The sequence below is a fragment of the Tachypleus tridentatus genome, chromosome 1 (assembly GCF_004210375.1).
Source record: "Tachypleus tridentatus isolate NWPU-2018 chromosome 1, ASM421037v1, whole genome shotgun sequence".
NCBI lineage: Eukaryota > Metazoa > Arthropoda > Merostomata > Xiphosura > Limulidae > Tachypleus > Tachypleus tridentatus.
The window spans coordinates 177,393,565-177,416,928 of record NC_134825.1 but is presented as its reverse complement, the minus strand read 5'-3'; the positions used below and the strand labels follow the sequence as shown (position 1 = coordinate 177,416,928).

General features: G+C 34.1%; 1 protein-coding gene across 2 annotated transcripts in view; it reads left to right on the top strand.

Annotated features, from left to right (window-relative positions):
- Positions 1–2,488: 2,488 nt before the first annotated feature.
- LOC143231088 (recombining binding protein suppressor of hairless-like) overlaps positions 2,489–23,364 on the top strand; it is a 98,312-nt gene continuing 77,436 nt past the window's right edge. Inside the window, exon 1 of one of the 2 annotated variants that reach the window (XM_076465682.1) lies at positions 2,489–2,904. The gene's annotated coding sequence lies outside the window, so the exon portion shown is untranslated. The remainder of the gene's footprint in view (positions 2,905–23,364) is intronic. The other variant, XM_076465667.1, reaches the window with a different exon arrangement.

Below are 23,364 nucleotides of genomic sequence, written 5' to 3'. Positions count from 1 at the left end.
TGAAAAAGTTAGGACACCCTAACCCCTAATAGCTAGTGCTACCCCCTTTGGCTGAAATAACTGCAGTGAGACGCTTCTTGTGGCCATCTACCAGTCTCTGACATTGGTCTGAAGAAAGTTTGCCCCACTTCTCAATGCAGAATTCTTTCAGCTGTGAAAGTCACCCCACAGCATCTCAATGGGATTAAGATCTGGGCTTTGACTCGGCCATTCCAAAACTCTCCATTTCTTAGTCTTCAGCCAGTCCTTGGTGGATTTACTGGTGTGTTTTGGGTCATTGTCGTGTTGCAGGATCCAGTTCCGCTTCAGCTTTAATTTTCGTACAGATAGTCTCACGTGATCCTCAAGCACCCTCTGATACACAGTAGAATTCATGGTGGATTCTATGCTTGTGAGCTGTCCAGATCCTGCTGCAGCAAAGCCATCTAGTTAATAACCAGGAAACTACTTTATTTTTCTAATATTATCTCAAAACTAACGAAATGAAAAGTAAAATCCCATTTATGAGATAGCATTTAATAGCAATCCATATTAACTCTTAATTTTAAAATGTCTAGAATGTTATCAACTTTATTTTATTTTCTGGGTTAGACATTTAAATGATACTTCAGGTGAACAAAGTTTTAAAGTAATCTTCGTAAAATCAAACTAAAACTAAACATAAACGTTCGTTTGTACTACACATGATTCACATAAGATCAAACTATCACATACAGACGAAAATATTACAATAACTGAAATTCAATTTTCTCTCAACTTGTACATCAATTGTAAACTGTGATTTAGTTGAAAAACAAAGTTATGGTAATGTATTTTATACTCGAACCTTTAATAATATAGACTGCAAAAAAGTTGGGGTATGGTTTAAAAATTGATATTATCTGTTGAAATTACTATTCCTAATTAATAATTAAATCAAAAATTAATTCACACAATTTCCACTACGGTGTTGCCAGACATTGTTTACAGATGTCACTACTTTTCAAGCCGTCATATCTGATGTCAAAGCGAACTTGACCAACGCCAATATTTGTGAGGGGAAGAAGTAAAGATTTTAATATATCGTTAGATTTATTCATAATATTACCATCTCTTTAATATTACGCTAATTTTTAAATGACTATTGTGTATATAGTCTTTATTACGTTTCCTAGAGAAGTTATTTAAAGTTAGTGTTTCGAAAATATTTCTATTTATTTGTTTTCTGCCAATCATGGGCATCGAAATAGAATTTTAAAAGTCTTAGCCATCAGACGTATCACTAAACCACTGTATGCTTTGTTTCTTTTAGAGCAAAGCCACGTTGGGTTATCTGCTGCATTCACCACGGGAAATCGAACCCCAGATTTTAGTGTTATAAGTCTCTAATCCTATCTTTATCCGTATTTGTTTGTTATAATTAAAAACATGGCCCTTTTCTGAAACGGTAAACAAAACCTGTGAGAAAAGCTTGATTACTTAGTAGGTGTTATTTAGAATCTGATATCCTTGCATAAACATTATCGTCAAAAAACGGAAACACAGGACTTGTTGGACCAGTTAAAGGTCCATAATGTTGATTAATAACAACATCTCTGTAACGTACACACAGAAACGTCATCAGTTGCCCTCTTCCAAGTGTTAACTATGGTATAATAAATATTCCTGTATATGCATATTATATTCACAGACGTCTATACAGATTATTCAGTCAGTAACTAAGCCCACCTTTAAATGATACACACCGTAATGTGACACGGTTCATTACCTGTCAGCTGTGAAGTGGCAGCAACTAGTAACACATCATTGATCAGAAGGAATCTATTTCATTCAGTCTCATACTCACGTACATGTATCAGGCACAAACAACCAGTTACATTATTATTTTTCTATTCTTCGCCTGTCGTATGATACGATCGATCTATTCGAGTTTATGTCTACTATAGTGGTTTGTATAAGCAATCGGATAACTTACATAAAATTTTATAATGATGGTGTTCAATTCACCCACAGAAAGGGTCAGAGATAATTTACTATCACGTCATCAGTTTCACAATTAACTCAAAGTATATCCCCCAGTTTGTGTGATTTATGTTTACTGTGTATGTTAAAATATGAATTATAAGGGCTATTTAAAAATAGTTTAAAGGATGTAACAACCAAGATGGACCAATAGGTATGTTGTTGTCTCTAAACATGATGTCAAGAGATAATTTTTCATGAAACCATGTCTCCTGCTATTTTTTAGATTAGGGTATTTACCAGCAATGATTGTTTGAAGTTATTAACAAAGCTACACAATAGTCTATCTGTGCCCTGCCAACTACGGGTATTGAAACTTGGTTTCTAGCGTTGTAAGTCCGCAGCTGTACGACTATTCCATTGGAAGATAATGGTCACATATATATCAGAAGTTTATTTCAGTAATAAGTAAAGAACCATATTTAATATTTTTTCTTTAAACGGAAATAAATAAATTAAAAGTATAAAGATGGCGCTACATGTACTCTTCTTTTTTTAACTAATTGAGAACAGTAAATAGCGCGACAGCCATACATTACAATACTGAGTTCAGCTTGTATGAAATTGGGAGTGTAGATATGGAATTAGTGTAAAGTCATTAGAAGAATAATATAAATATTGGTAAACAAAACGTTAACGTCGTTGCTATCAAGATTTTGAAGTAAAGTATTTTCGTTTGTGATTGGTGAAGTTAAGATAATGAAAGTGTTTAAATATTACAAATGATATATTATTATCAGAAAAATCATTCACAAACTGACAAAACTAATCAGAACTTCAATAAAACCTTTAGAAATTGTATTTAATTTCATTGCGTTAGAGTACTAGTACTACTAGTAGTACAACAGTGTTTCAACATGCTGTTCATGTGAAAAGAACTCTTCTAATTTCAGTTATTTTAAGGTAAGTATTTTTGTTCTACAGATACGAGCTAATCTGATGTTAAAAGTTTTCATTTGGTATGAATATGTGAACATTACAGTACTAATAGTTTTAAATCAGTAACTAAATGCAAGCTGTAATATTTGTTTGTTTATAACAGAATTAGTATTAGATTTTAAAATTACGTAATTTGCCTTAGGATCAATTCCGTTTTTCTGTATCACTGATATCAGTAGACAGTTTCTTCTCTCTTTCTGTTTTTGTTTTTCAAATATTTGCATGCTGTTCTATTGTTAAAGAATGGTTTAGTTTGTTTTGTGCAAGGAAACATAATATCGTAATTGTTATGAACTACCTTTGATGCTCTACAAATATTAGAAATTACACAAATTGTGTCAGTCTTTTATTTAACAATTAAAACACTATTGGTTGCTAACAAAACAGAAAAGTTCCACACGTTATTGCTTTGTTATCCAGCTGAGATCATTTTTAAAATATGGATTTCTTTTCTGAAACAGTGGCAACATTACTTGAAAGTAAAATATTAAACTTAAAAAGCATTAATATTGTAAAATATTACATTATGTAGCTTGAAAGTTCAAAAATTAATAAATTTAGGTTTAACTTACCATGTATCTAGCTCACCATTGTAGTAATTCTTATCTGAACCATTTCCTAGTGTCCTGACACCAAAACTACACAGTTTTCCATGTGAGGGTTAAATAGTGATTTTTATTGAGATTACAGAGAGAATTACCTTTAGTATTTGTAACCAGTAAGTAGAAATTATGAATTTATAAACCAACTACACAGCACTGCTTTGATAACACATCTACAACTATGCTAAACTCCATTTTGTCAGTCACACTACTGAATGGGTTATAATTTCTGTTAAACATGTGTTCCAAATGATAACCCACATACTTGTGGGATCAATCATTCTGTAATACACAAGAGTAATGTTAACAGGATACTTTACTGACTTAATAATTGTATCCTATTGACAACATTAATTTATATGAATTAATCCACTCTTAACAAGGGTCCAGTTTAACCAAACTCTGTTAATCTCTTATTCTTTAGCTATCTACAATCCAGCTAATACTAGATTAAGTCAATGTTAGAAATCCCCAACCAATGTGATTTTCTCAGGTAATCTTCTGTGTGGCATTTTATCAAGAGCTTTCTGAGAACTTAAGTACGGCATGTTCACACCTTGTTTGTCATCCAGATAACATGTAACATCTCAATAAAACATAATAGATAAGTAATGTAAGGTTGTCTTTTGATGAATTCATGTTGGATCTTTTATCGTTTCATCTTTTACTAAATGATTGGCAAGACCTCAATTTGGTGAATACAAGTTGAATTTTTTGTCATCTTGTATTCCACCAAAGGATTGGTAAGGCCTCATTTTGATGAATCCAAATTGGATCTTTTGTCATTTTGTATTCCATCAAAGGATTGGTAAGGCCTCATTTTAATGAATTCAAGTTGGATCTTTCATCACTTTGTATTTCACTAAATAATTGGTAAGGCCTCCTTCTCCATGTTGGATGTTTCATCATTTCATATTTAACTAAATGATTTATAAGACTTTCTTTTGATGAATTTGTGTTGGTTCTTTTATTATTTCACTAAGTTACTTGTAATGCCTCTTTCACGATATTAATCTAAACTGACCGAAGGTTTAGAGGCCTCTTAATGTTCTAGTGAATTGGAAATAAGTAAATATGTACAAGAAACAGCTGACACAAAATGTTAACACTACTAGTTCATCATGTTTTATGTTAAAAGGAAATAGTGTTTAAATGAAAGATAGGCCTGTATTAAATGAAAAGTAAGCTGTTGTTGAGAATCATACTTAGCTTTTTCTTTATGTTTTAATGGTGAAGAGGATCCTCCATCTGCAAGATTATATTATGTTCTTGAATTGAGCCAGAACTTGTAAGATTTAAGAGGGGTTATAAGGAACTTTGATCAGTTTTTTTATCCCAGGTTAATGGACAAACAAGAGAGTAGATTTATGGGTCAGTAACCTTCAGTTTTTAGTGAACCAGTTAAATGTGTTAAGGTGTCATAAGGTCAGAGTAAAGGTTATATCACAGTAATTTTTAAAAGGGAGGGAGATGGACAATTTCCAAGTAATTACTGACCAAGTAGTGTTATTTTTTCAGTGGATGGAAATTACTATAAACTGTAACAAAGTTATTAACCTTTTGAAACTTTACATTTAATGAGGAGACAGGTATGCAGTCTATAGGAATAATTTTGGTAGATAACACGTAACAAATGTCACAGGTAGGTTGTGTTTGTTTTTGTTAATATCACTAGTAAAAGTAGGGCATTTTTCAATGTGGTTTAGAGGTCTTCAGTGAGATGTTAGACCATTGCCTGTAACTCTATGATGTGTATCTTAGTTGGTTGATTTTGTACAACAGTGTTCAATATGCTATGTCATAAAGTTTTTAATTATGTTTATGTAATAAGTATGTTACATTTGTTATATTGAAGATAAAATACACGGTAACAAAATCACAGAAAAGTAATGGATAACTGAGTCATACCACTGTACCAGAAGACGTCATAATAATAAACCTCACACCTTTCTAGCAATAAATATTTAGTTAAGTAGTGTTATTGAGCAAAGAGTTGGCTCATTGTTTAAATTTTCAGGAAGTTGTACATGGGTATAATTCAACTGTAAAACAGTAAAGTTTGGTGATTTGTTAAATTACTAATAGTAAAGTTTAAAGTTCCAAGAAGTATATCAGAGCTACTGAGTTTACCACTAATATCTCTAAAACATAGAAATACTAATGATAGTCACCTAACTTCCTATCACATTATCTATCTAACATTATCACTGTTTAAATAACCAAAAATAACTGCTTCAGAACAGATTTCCATAAAAGATAAAACATGTTTTCTCTGACATTCAGTTTTGAACTTCTAATCTTATGTACATTATTCATGTGTTGTGTGATGTAGTTTAAACTAATAATACATATATTTATGTACACATCAACTAAGTAGTAAGAGCTGTCTGCAGTCAGACTATGTCAGCTGTGTAGTAAGAGCTGTCTGCAGTCAGACTGTGTCAGCTGTGTAGTAAGAGCTCTCGACAGTAAGACTGTGTCAGCTGTGTAGTAAGAGCTGTCTGCAGTAAGACTATGTCAGCTATGTAGTAAGAGCTGTCTGCAGTCAGACTATGTCAGCTGTGTAGTAAGAGCTGTCTGCAGTAAGACTATGTCAGCTGTGTAGTAAGAGCTGTCTGCAGTAAGACTGTGTCAGCTGTGTAGTAAGAGCTGTTTGCAGTAAGACTGTGTCAGCTGTGTAGTAAGAGCTGTCTGCAGTAAGACTGTGTCAGCTGTGTAGTAAGAGCTGTCTGCAGTAAGACTGTGTCAGCTGTGTAGTAAGAGCTGTCTGCAGTCAGACTGTGTCAGCTGTGTAGTAAGAGCTGTCTGCAGTAAGACTATGTCAGCTATGTAGTAAGAGCTGTCTGCAGTCAGACTATGTCAGCTGTGTAGTAAGAGCTGTCTGCAGTAAGACTATGTCAGCTGTGTAGTAAGAGCTGTCTGCAGTAAGACTGTGTCAGCTGTGTAGTAAGAGCTGTTTGCAGTAAGACTGTGTCAGCTGTGTAGTAAGAGCTGTCTGCAGTCAGACTGTGTCAGCTGTGTAGTAAGAGCTGTCTGCAGTCAGACTGTGTCAGCTGTGTAGTAAGAGCTGTCTGCAGTCAGACTATGTTAGCTATGTAGTAAGAGCTCTCGACAGTAAGACTGTGTCAGCTGTGTAGTAAGAGCTGTCTGCAGTCAGAGTATGTCAGCTATGTAGTAAGAGCTCTCAACAGTCAGACTGTGTCAGCTGTGTAGTAAGAGCTCTCGACAGTCAGACTGTGTCAGCTGTGTAGTAAGAGCTCTCGACAGTAAGACTGTATCAGCTGTGTAGTAAGAGCTCTCGACAGTCAGACTGTGTCAGCTGTGTAGTAAGAGCTCTCGACAGTCAGACTGTGTCAGCTGTGTAGTAAGAGCTTTCGACAGTCAGACTGTGTCAGCTGTGTAGTAAGAGCTCTCGACAGTCAGACTGTGTCAGCTGTGTAGTAAGAGCTCTCGACAGTCAGACTGTGTCAGCTGTGTAGTAAGAGCTGTCTGCAGTCAGACTATGTTAGCTATGTAGTAAGAGCTCTCGACAGTAAGACTGTGTCAGCTGTGTAGTAAGAGCTGTCTGCAGTCAGAGTATGTCAGCTATGTAGTAAGAGCTCTCAACAGTCAGACTGTGTCAGCTATGTAGTAAGAGCTCTCAACAGTCAGACTGTGTCAGCTATGTAGTAAGAGCTCTCGACAGTCAGACTGTGTCAGCTGTGTAGTAAGAGCTCTCGACAGTAAGACTGTATCAGCTGTGTAGTAAGAGCTCTCGACAGTATCTGTTGACGTATATAAAGTGTCTTTTTACTGTAAACATATTAAGATCTTTCTGGTAACATCATGTTTTTAAAGTATAATGTTATTAGAGATGATACAGATTAAACTTCATCAAATGAAAAGTTGGGGGATGTGACCAGGCTTTGTTTTAAACTAGAAATATCCATTGGGTCTGGCTAGTGAAGTGCTATCATTTATATTATGTTCAGCCAATGATACACTTGTACTACAATCATGTTAGGCCACTCCAGGTTTAGGGTGATATTACTCTGTCAGATTCCATCTGATCAAATGAATGTGTTTATCCAACAAAACTCTACCTAACCCTGTTTTTGCCCACTAAAACTCATGCATACAAAGGGAGATAAATGTGTGTAGAATAATAGTTAGCATTTTGCTCATATTTATGTTAGTTCTTAATGCAATCAGTACAATCTCACTGGCAGATAAATTTTGTTAGGAACAACAACTGTAATTGACAACTAAATTATTTTAACATTGTTTTAAGAGCTTTACTTTCCAGCCTGTAAATCTGTGCTTCCCAACCTTTTCCAATATCATTCACCCTGTAAGTCTTTCACAACAGTTCACTTATCCCAGTTTGAAAAAGACAAAAAGTACTTGCTTGAAATTCTTTATTATGATTCAACTATATATCAAACTATGACTAGAATGAATACAACATAAATGCATGATGAAACTTTGCCTGAACAATCTATCAAAGAAAACATAAATGCACTTATTAAATTACAACTAGAATAAACAGTAATAAATAACCAGTGAATTTATTGTTCTTGGATTTCTTGTACAACTTTTTATAATCATTTACCCTAATTTCATTAACCCCTTGTGAACTATTCACTCAGTTGAGAAGCATTAGAACACCCCATGCATGGAAGATCAAGATAGGTGTGTGTATTTAAAGCTGATTGTAATTTATTGTTATGTTGTATAATTTACCTACAACTTGGAGGTAAAAGAATCTAGACATACAAACAGTTAAACATATGTACCTCGTAACCCTAAAGATATAGAAATATACATAAGAGGTTATTATTCATGTGAAAAGTAAACGTTTACTTGTTTCTCACAATAGAACAAATCATATACACACACAAAACAACTTGTCCACCAATCTTTTGGAATTATATGTTAATAATAAAAGTAGTGATAGCTCTTTCAATGCAAAAGAACAGTTAACTCTTTGATGTTGTAGCAGGAACTTAATTTGTATTTTCAGTGCTTTCTAACCCTAGTTGTTGTTTCTTGTCAGGGGTATTTTTAGAGTTGATATTATTTGTCACTAGATGGTGCTAAGAGAGAAGCAAGTTATGACTCAGGAACTGAAATAATTTTGGCATGTTTGTGTTATAATCAGATAAACACACATTCCTAACCTTTGTTCCTAAGATGAGTTTCATAAATAAAATAAACAAAGGTGAAATTTAACTTTAAGCATATTTTGATAATGTAAATTCTAAGATATGAACAATAAGTTGTTTTCAATAATACATTATTCTAGTAGCAGTTTGAAAGACATTTTATAGGATTGACTAAGATTAAAAAAGACAATTGTTTTAGAACCCACAGTGTCAAGAGTTATGTGTTGTTATTTTTTACCATCTAATATAGATTTTTATTTGGAAACTGTAGTGTTTATATTCGTTAGAAAGTTTTGTTGGATAAAATATTAAATGTTTGTGGAAAATCTGAAATTTCCAGTAGCCCTACACAGGTGTTAATCCAGTGGTACTAATCCAGTCCTCAGTCCAGTTAGTAGTAGTCAGACTGTGATACTAATCCAGTCCAGTTAGTAGTAGTCAGACTGTGATACTAATCCAGTCCTCAGTCCAGTTAGTAATAGTCAGACTGTGATACCAATCCAGTCCTCAGTCCAGTTAGTAATAGTCAGACTGTGATACCAATCCAGTCCTCAGTCCAGTTAGTAGTAGTCAGACTGTGGTACTAATCCAATCCTCAGTCCAGTTAGTAGTAGTCAGACTGTGGTACTAATCCAGTCCTCAGTCCAGTTAGTAATAGTCAGACTGTGGTACTAATCCAATCCTCAGTCCAGTTAGTAGTAGTCACTGTGGTACTAATCCAATCCTCAGTCCAGTTAGTAGTAGTCAGACTGCGATACTAATACAGTCCTCAGTCCAGTTAGTAGTAGTACAACTGTGGTGTTAATCCAATCCTCAGTCCAGTTAGTAATAGTCAGACTGTGATACTAATTCAATCCTCAGTCCAGTTAGTAGTAGTGCAACTGTGGTGTTAATCCAATCCTCAGTCCAGTTAGTAGTAGTCAGACTGTGGTACTAATCTAGTTCTATCAGCAGTAGTTGGACTGTGGTACTAATTCAGTCCTGTTAGTAGTAGTCTGCTATGATACTTATCCAGTTCTGTTAGTAGTGGTTGGACTGTGATACTAATCCAGTCCAGTTAGTAGTAGTTGGACTGTGATACTAATCCAGTCCTGTCAGTAGTAGTACAAAAGTGGTACTAATCCAGTCCGGTTAGTAGTAGTACAACTGTGGTACTAATCCAGTCCAGTTAGTAGTAGTACAACTGTGGTACTAATCCAGTCCAGTTAGTAGTAGTACAACTGTGGTACTAATCCAGTCCAGTTAGTAGTAGTACAACAGTGTTACTAATCCTGTCCAGTTAGTAGTAGTCGGACTGTGGTACTAATCTAATCCTCAGTTCAGTTAGTAGTAGTCGGACTGTGGTACTAATTCAGTCCAGTTAGTAGTAGTCGGACTGTGGTACTAATTCAGTCCTGTCAGTAGTAGTTGGACTGTGGTACTAATTCAGTCCTGTCACTAGTAGTCTGCTGTGATACTAATTCAGTCCTGTCAGTTGTAGTCTGCTATGATACTTATCCAGTTCTGTCCGTAGTAGTTGGACTGTGATACTAATTCACTCCAGTTAGTAGTAGTTGGACTGTGATACTAATCCACTCCAGTTAGTAGTAGTTGGACTGTTACTAATCCAGTTCTGTTAGTAGTAGTTGGACTGTGATATTAATCCAGTCTTGTTAGTAGTAGTTGGACTGTGGTACTAATTGAGTCCTGTCAGTGGTAGTACAACTGTGGTACTAATTCAGTCCAGTTAGTAGTAGTACAACTGTGGTACTAATTCAATCCCCAGTCCAGTTAATAGTAGTCGGACTGTGATACTAATCCAATCCTCAGTCCAGTTAGTGGTAGTCGGACTGTGGTGTTAATTCAATCCTCAGTCCAGTTAGTAGTAGTACAACTGGGTGTTAATCCAATCCTCAGTCCAGTTAGTTGTAGTCTACTGTGATACTAATCTAGTCCTGTTAGTAGTAGTCCAACTGTGGTACTAATCCAGTTCTGTTTGTAGTAGTACAACTGTGGTACTAATCTAGTCCAGTTAGTAGTAGTCCTCCTGTGGTGTTAATCCAGTCCTATCAGTAGTAGTCCTTCTGTAGTGTTAATCCAGTCCAGTTAGTAGTAGTCCTTCTGTGGTGTTAATCCAGTCCTATCAGTAGTAGTCCTTCTGTGGTGTTAATCCAGTCCTATCAGTAGTAGTCCTTCTGTGGTGTTAATCCAGTCCTATCAGTAGTAGTCCTTCTGTGGTGTTAATCCAGTCCTATCAGTAGTAGTCCTTCTGTGGTGTTAATCCAGTCCTATCAGTAGTAGTTCTTCTGTGGTGTTAATCCAGTTCTATCAGTAGTAGTTTTTCTGTGGTGTTAATCCAGTCCTATCAGTAGTAGTCCTTCTGTGGTGTTAATCCAGTCCTATCAGTAGTAGTCCTTCTGTGGTGTTAATCCAGTCCTATCAGTAGTAGTCCTTCTGTGGTGTTGATCCAGTCCTATCAGTAGTGGTCCTACTGTGGTGTTAATCTAGTCCTGTCAGTAGTTGTCCTACTGTGGTGTTAATCCAGTCCTATCAGTAGTTGTCCTACTGTGGTGTTAATCCAGTCCTATCAGTAGTAATCCTACTGTGGTGTTAATCCAGTCCTGTCAGTAGTAGGTTAGATTTTTCAATTCACTTAAATAATTTGTCTCAGTACCAATTTTAATGTTTCACTAAGCTTTCTCAGGAGCACACAACCCACTTCACTGAGTTTTCTCATGACCAGTGTCAACTCACTTCACTAGGTTTGAAATAAGAATCAAACTATTCTTTATGGTAACAAAAGCTGTTTTTGGCCTAACTCTTTAGAATCGTTGTGATTTGATATTATTTTTTTAGTTTTGTACTGTAACGTCTCCTTCAAAACAATATTTAATTGTTGTGATGTATGCTAAAGAAATCCACTTCACCTTTTTATTTTTATTCAGTTGAGTTGTAAGGGGGTCATTCCATGTCAAATCATCTAGATTTTGGAAAATTTTCCACGTGACCCCCTCAGAATGCCTTGAAAAAATTCACACGTTCTCATCTACCTATATAATGAAAAATTACCAAATATTAGATCAATATCTTTAATAGTTTCTGATTTACAGCCCTGTAAAATTTAGTTAATTTTTTTTTATTTTTGGCAAATTTTGGCTGCTTAAAGCTGCAAGAATAATGGTGGTAGAAGGCTGAAATTTGCTACACTGACTGAATTAATTACACAGAATTCAAAAATGGTCTCAAACCAAGTTTATCTCTTTGGATTTTCAAAATGAGGCTGTAAAATCACCTGAAAACCCAAAATCGTAAAAATCATTGGTTTATGTAATAAGCCATAGCTCTAAGACTTAATATGATACAAAGCTGAATTTTGTTTTCAAATTTCATATAACATATCAGTTGATAAATCAGCAATTGTTGTAATTAAAAGTCTATTAGATCTCCTGTAAAAAAAATTAGTTGCATACAACTTTTTATGATTTAGCTAAAATTAGCCCTACTTCAGGTCACAGTTTGACCATGTCACCAGTTATTCAGCCTTTTCAGATTTTTACCATATATTCTTACATCTCTGAATATGATCTACAAAACAATTAGGATGATGTTCAACCTATGTTTGAGTTATAATATTTTAAAGTATCCTCTGACTATAAGTTGTTTACTTCAATTCAGGTGTGTTACTGTGTGCAAATATATCCATACAACTTTGAAATAATTTATGAATCCCATTGAAATATTCTAATCAGCCTTTACCACATATTCTTACATTTCTGAACATGATCTTCAAAAACATCAAGGTTGTGAAAAATAATAAATTATCAAATTTTAAGTGTCTCTGATATGTACCATTGGGCAAAGGACCACATTCAGGGCATTCAGTTTTTTTTTGTCAATCAGTAATCAGTCCTGCAGAATTGTGTAAAGTTTGATCTACTTGAGCACTTTGAAAAATGTAAAACTGTGGCAGGTATTAGGTCACATCATAGCTTTATTCCACACTCTACCAACAAATTGTGTATGAGAAGGTGATGATGTGTACACAGTTGTAACTGTTGGTAGTAGCAGTGAAAGTGATGCTGCAGAAGCTCAAATAGGGTCTAATGATAGCAATGACAATTATCAGCCAGGGAAATATGTGGCATGTATATACGAACATGAACAGTATGTGGGAAACATAACAGATAGATCAGATGAACATTGAGATGTGTTGGTGTCATTTATGAATAAATCAAGAAACGAACTGTTCTCATGGCCTGCAAGGTCACATAAAGATGAAAGCTGGATTCCTTTCCAACATATTCTTTGTCTGATAAGTGCACCTACCATGCAAGGCAGTAGTGCTCACCACTATGTTCTAAGTCAGAGATTTCAGCATAATCAAACTCGAAGTTCAGATATTTATTCAAGCTGTCTGAACAAAACAATGTTTATTTGATGTTGTTAAGGCTAATTTATCGCCAAAGCAGTTTTTGAAACATTTCATTGTCATGATTATTGCAGTTTGGTGTGACTATAATCTTTCTCAGTTATCCCCTGTTGTAGCACTGTGCTTTTTGTGTCTGATTTACCTTTGTATTTATTATGTTATGAATCTTAAACTCAGCCATATCTGCATAATTGTAATGCATACACAATATATTTCCATTGCCATGTGATCTAACTAGTTATGTCAATAAACTTGTTCAGAAATGAATTATTTCTTTCTTGTTTCTTACAACTTTATTATTTAACATTGTGAAAGGCTGGTTAGAATATTTCAGTGTGATTCATAAAATACTGACAGGTATTTTTCAAAATTGTATGAATATATTTGTACACAGTAACACACCTGAAGTGAAGTTTATTTTCAAGTAAACAACATGTAGTCAGAGGATACTTTAAAAAATTACAACACAAAAAGTAGGTTGAACACCATCCTGATGTTTTTCTTGTAGATCATATTCAGAGATGTAAGAATATAGGGTAAAAATCTGAAAAGGCTGAATAACTGGTGACATGGTCAAACTGTGACCTGAAGTAGGGCTAATTTTAGCTAAATCATAAAAAGTTGCATGCAACTAATTTTTTTTACAGGAGATCTAACAGACTTTTAATTACAACAATTACTGATTTATCAACTGATTTGTTATAGGAAATTTGAAAACAAAATTCAGCTTTGTATCATATTAAGTCTTTGAGCTATGGCTTATTACATAAACCAATTTTTTTATGATTTTGGGTTTTCAGGTGATTTTACAGCCTCATTATGAAAATCCAAAGAGATAAACTTGGTTTGAGACCATTTTTGAAGTCTGTGGGATTAATTCTGTCAGTTTAACAAATTTAAGCCTTCCATTACTCTTGCAGCTTTAAGCAGCCAAAGTTGCCCAAAAATGAATTCACCAAAAATAACAAAAAATGAACTAAATTTTACAGGGCTGTAAATCAGAAACTATTAGAGATATTGATCTAATATTTGATGATTTTTCATTATATGGGTAGATGAGCATATGTGAATTTTTTCAAGGCATTCTGTGGGGGTGACCTGCAGCCCCCTGGATGATTTGACATGGAATGACCCAAGGGGAAGTTGAAGGTTCAGTTATATTCTAGTCTAATGTTGAGTGGATTTCTCTGCTCACAGATTCTTGTAATACATACATAGTTAAGTAGCTCATTTCATCACCTTATTATTACACACTTTTACATCTATCACACTTTGTCCAGTTCGTTAAGACACATCATAACAATCTTGTTACATTCAGTCAGAAACAAGAACAGCAGTCTTTTTACTATGTGGAACTTAATTATTTTAGTCCCTCTATGAAAATAAAACTTCTGAGTTTTGTGCTTCAGGCAGTTTACTTTTACTCACCTTGCGTAATTACTCCAGTTTCTACCCTAATTACATTTAAGGTAGCTGATGGTTTCTTCGTCTTTTTTTTTTTTTTACCTTCTCTATCTCAAATTCTTTAAATGTTTGCTTCAGATCCCTAACTGTTCTTGTATTTAGTAATTCAAATAATGAAAATCCAGTGCATTCCTAAAGTGCTTCTCGGTAACTCAATAGAATGGTTGTCCCAATATTCTAGGTAATTGCTACAGAACATCAAGATGTTTTTGAGAGTATCACTGAATCTTTCTGCTTTATAAGGTACAGTCAGTCACCTGTTGATTTGGTTCCTAACTTCTAGAATGAACTTAGCTTCTATATTCCCTTGACAACAATAGCTGTATATCAAATGTTACCATGATGGTATTCTATTATGCCTAACTGGCACAGAACCACTAGGGCTATTCAAATCAACTCCCATCTGTTTAAATGTGTGCTTATCAGTACCTAAAGGTGTCACCAAACATAGTTCTGACAAGTCTAACAAAATCAGGCCATGCTACTCTTTGTACACAGCCTATAATTACAATTCTGTTAGTAGTTCTCATGTTTCACAGTCACTGATTGTTTGTTCATCATGATTGAAAGTTAAAACCTGGGCTGTTCTATTAATAGTTCTCATGTTTCACAGTCACTGATTGTCTGTTCATCATGATTGAAAGTTAAAACCTTGGCTGTTATATTAATAGTTCTCATGTTTCACAGTCACCAATCGTTTGTTCATCATGATTGAAAGTTAAAATCTTGGCTGTTCTATTAATAGTTTTTATGTTTCACAGTCACCAATCGTTTGTTAATCATGATTGAAAGTTAAAACCTGGGTTGTTCTATTAATAGTTCTCATGTTTCACAGTCACCATTCGTTTGTTCATCATGATTGAAAGTTAAAACCTTGGCTGTTCTATTAATAGTTCTCATGTTTCACAGTCACTGGTTGTTTGTTCATCATGATTTAGTTAAAACCTTGGCTGTTCTATTAATAGTTCTCATGTTTCACAGTCACCAATCGTTTGTTCATCATGATTGAAAGTTAAAACCTTGGCTGTTCTATAAATAGTTCTCATGTTTTACAGTCACCAATCGTTTGTTCATCATGATTGAAAGTTAAAACCTTGGCTGTTCTATTAATAGTTCTCATGTTTCACAGTCACTGATTGTTTGTTCGTCATGATTGAAAGATAAACCTTGGCTGTTCTATTAATAGTTCTCATGTTTCACAGTCACTGATTGTTTGTTCATCATGATTGAAAGTTAAAACCTTGGCTGTTCTATTAATAGTTCTCGTGTTTCACAGTCACCAATCGTTTGTTCATCATGATTGAAAGTTAAAACCTGGGCTGTTCTATTAATAGTTCTTGTGTTTCACAGTCACCAATCATCAGTCTTTCATGACTGTGTATTAAAACCTTCACTATATTCTCCTTGGTAATAAGCACTTTAAAATATTTGTGGCTATTTTTAAATAACTAACATAAGAAATATCTCTATTCTTGGTGGTCTCCCTTCATCTGATATTTACAAATGTTTTATGTTTGGTATTTTCAGGCTTGGCATGTTCAAGTTCTTAAACTCAGTGCGACAAACATTTAACTAAAGATAAACTTCCCCATAATGTTATATTCTACTATAGTAATTTTTGTTACTTTTTCCGTCATTGAGAACTTTTCAACCACCAGTGTTACATATTTAACAGTATAACTAGAGTTTCTTCTTGTAACACTGTAAAGGTACCAAACTTTTCACTGATCCTGCCTTCATGTTATTAGATTTAGAGTGGACTTCTAACATATTATCCTATCTCTCTTTATGTTATTAAATTTAGACTTCTCATATGCTATTCTGTTACCTGTCTTTATGTTATTAGATTTAGACAGGTAACAGAATACAATGTTAGAGGGTAAGTCTAAATCTAATAACATGATTAGATTTAGACGTAACTTCTGGCATTGTATTTTGTTACCTCTCTACATGTTGATTACATTTAGACTATCCTCTTACATTGTATTTCGTTACCTGTTTTGATGTTATTACATTTAGACTATCCTCTTACATTGTATTCTGTTACCTCTCTACATGTTGATTACATTTAGACTATCCTCTTACATTGTATTCTGTTACCTCTCTACATGTTGATTACATTTAGACTATCCTCTTACATTGTATTTTGTTACCTCTCTACATGTTATTACATTGAGACTATCTTCTTACATTGTATTCTGTTACCTCTCTACATGTTATTACATTTAGACTATCCTCTTACATTGTATTCTGTTACCTGTCTTGATGTTATGAGATTTATACTTCTAATATTGTAATCTGTTACCTGTCTTCATGTTATGATATTTATATTTCTAACATTGTATTCTGTTACTTGTCTTCATGCATTAGATTTAGACTTCTAATATTGTATTCTGTTACTTGTCTTCATGTATTAGATTTAGAATTCTAACATTGTATTCTGTTACCTGTCTTCATAATGATTAGATTTAGACTTCTAACATTGTATTCTGTTACCTGCCTTAATGTATTAGATTTAATCTTCTAACATTGTATTCTGTTACCTGTCTTCATGTTCATTAGATTTTGACTTCTAACATTGTATTCTTATATGCAAAAACGGCTCGTTTGGGCTGAGAAAACACTTTACATAGAAGAGCGAACAACGTTTCGACCTTCTTCGGTCATCATCAGGTTCACAAAGAAAGAGGTAACTGACCGGAAGCTGACCACATGTTTGAAAGGGGTTGTGTAACTGTGTGTCGAAATGTAGAGGGCGGTATTAGATGTTTGAATATATAATTTTATTTATTATATTAATATAGGTATAAAGGGCGTTCCTTTATATTGGTTTATTTTGGGTTTAAGTTGTTGTATGAGTAAGGCTTCTTTAATTTTACGTTTGTTTATGTTTGTTTCTTTATTTAGTATTTGAGTGTTTTCTATGGTTATGTTGTGTTTATTTGACTTGCAGTGTTCGAAAACGTGTGAAGGTGACTTTTTATGTTCTTTGAATCTGGTTTCCATTTTTCTACTTGTTTCTCCAATACAGAAGTCGTGGCAGTTATCACATTGTATTTTATAAATAATGTTGGTGTGCTGTTTGTCAGTGTAGTTTTTACATAGTATAGACCTCAGTTTTGTGCCGGGTTTTTGAATAAATTTGGTATTAATTGGAATGTCATATTTTGTTACTAATTTTTGCCAAATGTTGGTTATTTGTTTGCTGATGTCGGGAATATATGGTATACAGCAGTATATGGTTTCGTGGTTTTTTGATTCGTGAGCTGTATTTACTTTAGTTGGTTGATTTTGCTTTCTGTCTAGGTGTGTGCGTATAATGTTTTCTACGGTTTGTGGAGGAAACTTATTGATGTCAATGAAGTATTGTTTTATTTTGTCTAATTCATCGTTAATTTTATCTGGTGAGCATAGTTTTATGGCTGTGTTTATTTGGTTTCTTAGTATGTTGAGTTTTTGTTTTGTTTCATGTGCTGAGTCCCAAGGAATGTATAGTCCAGTATGGGTGATTTTTCAAAAACAACATCTTAAACGATTTTTTCAAAGAATTTTCTCACAAAACCATCAACATAATTTCACAAAACAGAAAACTGAAAAACAACCTTACAAAAAGAGACATTAATTGCATAAAAAACCTAAAACAAGACAAAAACATAAAAATTCTAAAAGCAGATAAAGGTAACGCTATAGTCATAATGAACACGAATGAATACATCCAAAAAAATGAATAACATCCTATCAGACACGAACAAATTTAAACCAATACACACAAATCCAACAAAGACACACGAGACGCAACTGAACAAATTACTACTACAAATGAAAAAAGCCAACACAATTTCACAAACACTTTATTCCTACCTACGTAAAACCGACTCACGCACACCGCAAATATACGGCATCCCGAAACCTCATAAACCAGATTGTCCATTACGACCAATAATGTCCACATATGAATCGTTTAATTACAACCTTGGTAAATACATAGCATGGGCATTCTCCAAATATGTAACATCAGCCAGCTCATTCATCAAAGACTCTTTTAATTTCAAGTCTGATCTAAATCAACTTAATCATAAAGCCTTAATGGCCAGTTTCGATGTTATATCCCTCTTTACAGAAGTTCCAACAACTGAAGCCTGCAAGATAGCCTTAGAACTCTATATCCGAGACCCTAACCCAACTATAGAAATTCCCAGTAACCAGTTAGCAACCCTCATAGAATTCACCACGATAAAGACAAACTTCATGTTCAACAACCAAAACTATATACAAACAAACGGCCTAAGCATGGGCAACCCAGTATCACCAGTTCTAGCCAATATTTTTATGACACAAGTTGAAACACAAGCAATTAACACAGCATTACATCCACCACTATACTGGTATAGATATGTAGATGACACGGTTGCGGGATTCAAATCTACAGAACACATACTTAATTTTTTCAATCACATTAACTCTATACATCCCAACATCAACTTCACATGTGAACAGGAAGAAAACAATCAAATATCATTTCTTAACCTCAAAATTACAAGAACTGATACACAATTTCAAACAGAAATCCACCGAAAAATCACCCATACTGGACTATACATTCCTTGGGACTCAGCACATGAAACAAAACAAAAACTCAACATACTAAGAAACCAAATAAACACAGCCATAAAACTATGCTCACCAGATAAAATTAACGATGAATTAGACAAAATAAAACAATACTTCATTGACATCAATAAGTTTCCTCCACAAACCGTAGAAAACATTATACGCACACACCTAGACAGAAAGCAAAATCAACCAACTAAAGTAAATACAGCTCACGAATCAAAAAACCACGAAACCATATACTGCTGTATACCATATATTCCCGACATCAGCAAACAAATAACCAACATTTGGCAAAAATTAGTAACAAAATATGACATTCCAATTAATACCAAATTTATTCAAAAACCCGGCACAAAACTGAGGTCTATACTATGTAAAAACTACACTGACAAACAGCACACCAACATTATTTATAAAATACAATGTGATAACTGCCACGACTTCTATATTGGAGAAACAAGTAGAAAAATGGAAACTAGATTCAAAGAACATAAAAAGCCATCTTCACACGTTTTCGAACACTGCAAGTCAAATAAACACAACATAACCATAGAAAACACTCAAATACTAAATAAAGAAACAAACATAAACAAACGTAAAATTAAAGAAGCCTTACTTATACAACAACTTAAACCCAAAATAAACCAATATAAAGGAACGCCTTTATACCTATATTAATATAATAAATAAAATTATATATTCAAACATCTAATACCGCCCTCTACATTTCGACACACAGTTACACAACCCCTTTCAAACATGTGGTCAGCTTCAGGTCAGTTACCTCTTTCTTTGTGAACCTGACGATGACCGAAGAAGGTCGAAACGTTGTTCGCTCTTCTATGTAAAGTGTTTTCTCAGCCCAAACGAGCCGTTTTTTGCATATAAATTTCTCAACAAGTGGGTTTCTCGTCATCACTGATTAACATTGTATTCTGTTACCTGTCTTCATGTTATTAGATTTAGACTTACCTTCTAACATTGTATTCTGTTACTTGTCTTCGTATTATTACATTCTGTCTACCACTGACCACACATTTCCAGTTTATCAGCTTAGCAATTAATTAATACTTTTGTAGTTATCTCATAGCTACGTGTAAACGTGTTTTAAACGTTTCATTAGACATATATAATACTAGATACAGCTGTAGACTTATTTACTGGAGTTAGTGATGGATAATAATGAACATATTTAGAGAAAGATTTAAACTTGGCTTGTTTATTTGTGAAGTTCCCGCTTAGCTGTATGCTGTAGCCGTTTCTGATTCGGAAGTGAGGAAGGACAGCTGGTCAACATCACCCAACGCCAATTATTAGGCCATCTTTGCCACCAGACACACTTGTATTTTTGTAAAGCGATCTCTGTTCCCTAATATCACACAACCTTGTGATGACACTTGAAGTAAAAATGTATCTCAGGACGGCTGGTATGGTTTTTAATTTTTACCAAAATAAAGCAGAGAACAACGTTTTGACATTCATATGTCATCTTCAGGTTAACCAGAGAAGATCGAAACATGGTCTGCTTTATTCGTAAAAGTGTTAAAAACCATACCGGCCGTCCTGAGATACATTCTCACATAACCTCAACCTTGTAACTTTCACTGGATGACGTCATTGGGTCAGTTTCTAAAGATAAACATTGTTTTGGTTTTCGTTTCATGTGAGACTTGCACGAGATAGATCAGTCAATAGTAATTCAAGCATCTCAAATTCAAGTATATGGTGAATATTTGTACACCGTTAGTGGTAAAATAAAATAAGTTTATTCTTTTTTTTGTTCTCCGTATATATGATATGATTATCGGCGTTTGACCTATACAAAACATTCATATGTAACTTTATATCCATACATAGAAGTACTGAGAAATATGTTTGTTTCAATGTTAGAAAACACGAACAGTATCTGTATCTTTGTTTAAAATAATCGTTTTCCACACACCTATATATAATGATTTATATTCAGATTCGTGAAAAGTAAATCCCAAATTTATTTTAAAACTAGTCACTTTAGAAATAACTAACATTTTTTAATCGTTTTTTTTTTATATTCCATGCATAATATTGCTTTTAACAGAAAGACATAAAACTTATCTAAAACTAGAGAGTTAATGGTTATCGGTCAATATGTAATCACGTGATTGAGAAGAAACTGAGTTAGAATAAAGTTTCACTGATAAGAAGTTAGATCGTAAAATAAATTTCGTGAGTTGATAGATTGGATAAACTAACTGAGTTCCACTTTTGGAAGTTTTATGTTCGTAAATGTGTTTAAGTTTCTGCTCTAAAGCAGTGTTTTTATGTCGGACTTTAGTCGTTACGACCACCGTTCCCCACATTATTTTTATGAGGATGAAAAATTTATTGATGTTTTATTGGAAAGGTTTGTAATAGTTCGTGACAAAGGTGGTACGTGCATCTCCAAGACACCTCGAGGACCCTTCGGGGTTGAGACACCATTTTGAAAACTGTTCAAAACTGAGACAATGTATACAAGCCTTGAATATCTTCCCAACACAGCGGACATTAGCTCTGCGAATCGAAGGCTATGTACCATCTACTATCATCGGACATTATAATACGTTTCCAGTATTAAGAAACAGCTCTATTCTGAAGCATACAGCTCCTGACCTTTGTAACATGTGTGAATGGTTGACATCTAACCATCTCTCCTCACTGATACTTTAATAAATACCATATTAAACGTAGTGTTCTTTAATTTACCACACTGTTCAATTTACCTGCATTACTACAGTTCGGTTATTCCATGAACACATTCCGCCATCTTCTCGTCCTTGTGACTAAGGTCCCGATATCTTTTGAACAATTCAAGATATCCGTGTGTTTGCCAGTCCATTCTATCTGACACGTATTTCTTTATATAACAATAATATACTACAATGGTAACCGTCTTATACACGGAGCATTATAACGTTGGATACCACAAACAACTAAGTATTCACTGATGCCACTATTCGTGATTGAGGGACATCTAAGATATTCTAGCCAAAAAATACATAAATAAGAATGTTTTGAATTTTTTGATAAATCAAAATATTAAGAACCGACATCTTTTGACGTTATTTCTGACAAAACTGCTCCGACTCTGGATTAATTGTCATCTGTGTAATGAAAGATTATAATAAAATCATTTAAAGTATTGAGATAACAATATACGATACCGCCAATTTATGTAAGTTTGGAAGTACCATATTTAAATTTACCATAATAATAAAAATACTTTTCTCAAATGTACTAGAAGTTCCGTGAGAAACGCGGTCCTTAACCGGGTCTGAAAATTGTGGTCTAAGATTATGATAAAAGTGGTTTTAGTAAGCCCCCTAGCGGATTGTCTTGTCCGCAAGTCCACATTGTTATAACGTCTGTCTTGTATTGTTATCGTGAGAAACCCGTCATAAACTCGCTTCAAGTGACCCACTTATGTCTTATCGTTATCGAAAGTATTTCTAAATGTCACGTGCTCTTCATGCGTGTTTGTGTTATTTAATATAATTTGATTAAATTGATGTGAGAAAATTTCATTATACAAAACTTGACAATCGTAGCACGACGTTGTCTTTTTTCTTGGCTACATTTACGTAATTACGATTTTAACTGGTTTCGTGGAATTCAATTTATTGAATTTGGTTCTTTTCGTGTGAACTAAATAGGCCCCTAAATTTTTCTTTCTCTCTCGCCCCCTAGCGCCGAACAAATATTTATTTATTCATCTTCATCTCACTGCTGAACACACGTTTCATTTTCTTCGTCATTAAAAGTGAAGTTAGAAAAGAATTATCAGGGTTAACATACTAGTTTACAAATGTTGGGCGGTGGGTGGTGATGACTAGATGCCTTCTCTCTAGTCTTACACTGCTAAATTAGGGACGGCTAGCACAGATAGCCCTCGAGTAGCTTTGTGCGAAATTCCAAAAACAAACAAACAAACTACAAATGTTGGTCAGCATTATATCAGTAGATCGGAAGGTCTATGAGCTTAGGCTTAGAATACGTTAAATGTAATATTTTATAATGAAAAACTTCTTTTTAAAATGTATACAAGGGTCTGTATTAGTATAACTCATTTTCGTACCGAGAAACAACTTTAGGGGTCAAACTTATGGCCTTTCTACACAGAATAGGTGAAAATTAATATTATTCTACAAATATTATTCATCGACAGATATCATGA